Below are 2,395 nucleotides of genomic sequence, written 5' to 3'. Positions count from 1 at the left end.
AGGAGATCAACCCTGGGTGTTCGTTGGAAGGACTGATGCTAAAGCTGAAACTTCAGTACTTTGGCCACCTCATGTGAAGAGTTGACTCATTGGAAAAGACTCTGATGCTGGGAGGGATTGAGGTCAGGAGGAGAAGGGGAAGACAGAGGATGAGATGGCTGGATGGCATCACTGACTTGATGGACGTGAGTTTGAGTGAACTCCAGGAGTTGGTGATGGACAGGGAGGCCTGGTGTGCTGTGATGCATGGGGTCGCAAAGAGTTGGACACAACTGAGCGACTGAACTGAACTGAAACTGAACTGTATTAAACTTAGGAGAAATTGTTGCAGGCTGATTCCAAGTTTAACATCCAAGGTACTAATGCATAATTCAATGCAAAACTCATAAATCAGCTTTCTTATTGTTTCCCACCCGGAGATTTTACTATCCCTCAGCCAGCACTTCTACAAGAAAGAAAGGAATGGGTAGTAGGTTTTTAGCATTTTTGAAGAAGAGCAAAGGAAACATCTCCTCCCAGAAGGCTGTCACTAAAGAAGTGGCATGAGCATCAGAGAGATAATTCTAGAATAGGTGAGCGATGTTTGAAAACTGAGGATGAGTTTTGAGAATAACTGCCACAGAAAGCATTTGTTAAAGGAGGATCAGAGTTGTCAAATCTGATGTAAACAGTGGAGAATTAAAAGATGGTATAATAAGCATTCACAGCGCTGATTATCCCTTTTGTTCTTTTAGCCTATTCGATTTTTGGTGTGTTAAAATCATCTGTCTTGCAGGCCTGCCTCCTACTTCTAATTAATTCCGGATTCCAATCTCAAGAGTCCATTTCCTTTCGGTCTACAAGGAGGCTGATAAGTATCATAAGGCATTTGGCCATCTCAGCCTGTGACCATTAGAAGGAAAATCTTCTGGGATGCATTAGTGCTGCTGGCTGGCAGGAGCCAGATGGGAAATAAATTGGTTCAGAGGTTTAGGGGCAAGCAGTGGAACTGCATTATTAGAGGAGAAAATGAAGAAACCTCAAATTTCAGACTTTGTCATTTACTTTGTACTTATAAGCCATGATATGGGGGGAGTTGGGCTTCCTTGGTGGCTCAGATAGTAAAGAATCTGCTTGCAATGCAGAAGACCCTGGTTGGATCTCTGGGCCAGGAGGATGCCCTGGAGAAGGTAATGGCAACTCACTCCAGGATTTCTGCTTGGAGAATCCCATGGACAGAGGAGCCTGGCAGGCTGTAGTCATGGGGTTGCAAAGAGTCGGACACGACTGAGCGACTAACACTTTCACTGCCACTTTTTTCACGGTAGGAGTTGCTGTGTTGTAGGACAAAGAATTTGGGGAAAGACAAAAGGGAAAAAGTATCCTCAATTTGCTCTGCACCAGTAGTCTCTGCTGGACCTCAGGAATTCCCTACATTAACCTGCATTTTCTCTAATGCGATATTTTTTACTGACTTAACATTCAAATATTTTGAGATTTTTTTCTACAGAAATATGGCTCATATTATTTATTTGCAAAATAAGGGTCCTGGGATTTTCCAGTTCTAAGATCCTGTCTGTGCTGTGCTTAGTCACTTCAGTCATGTCCGACTCTTTGCCACCCCATGGACTTTAGCCCACCAGGCTCCTCTGTCTGTGGGACTCTCCAAGCAAGAATACTGGAGTGGGTTGCCATGCCCTCCTCCAGGGGATCTTCCCAACCATGGGATAGAATCCAAGCCGCCAACATTGTAGGCAGAGTCTTTACCTCTTTACCATCTGAGCTACCAGGGAAGCCCAAGAATACTGGAGTGGGTAGCCTATCCCTTCTCCAGGGAATCTTCCTGACCCAGGAATCGAACAGTGATCTTCTGCATCGAAGGTGGATTCTTTACCAGCTGAACTTCCAGGGAAGCTCTAACATTCTGTCTACCTCTGATTATCTATGTTTCCATTGGTTGGTGGCATGTGATTATGGATACTCCTCCAGCATATGTGTGTTTCTGGCAATCTGATGTGTGGGGGTGGACTCATCTCTCTAAGAAGTTTCTGAAAATATTAAAGTCCAATTTCCTGTGTTTTAAAAATACCAATGATCCACCCAATCAATTTTCTTAATCAAAAAACACCTGGAAGTATCATTTGCCTTACTTACAGGTAAAGAAAGGAACATTTCATTCAATCATGGCCACGATAGAGGACAGAAACAGTAAGGACTTAATAGAAGCAGAAGAGATTAAGAGGAGGTCGTAAGCATACACAGAAGAACTCTACAAAAAACGTCTTAATGACCCAGATAATCATGATGGTGTGTTCACCCAGCTAGAGCCAGACAACCTGGGTGGATTGTGTAGACAAATTGGCCTTCCTTAGGAAGCATTACTACAAACAAAGCTAGCAGAGGTAATGGAATTCCA

The sequence above is a fragment of the Ovis canadensis genome, chromosome 8 (genome assembly GCF_042477335.2).
Source record: "Ovis canadensis isolate MfBH-ARS-UI-01 breed Bighorn chromosome 8, ARS-UI_OviCan_v2, whole genome shotgun sequence".
Classification (NCBI taxonomy): domain Eukaryota; kingdom Metazoa; phylum Chordata; class Mammalia; order Artiodactyla; family Bovidae; genus Ovis; species Ovis canadensis.
This window is presented reverse-complemented; position numbering follows the sequence as displayed.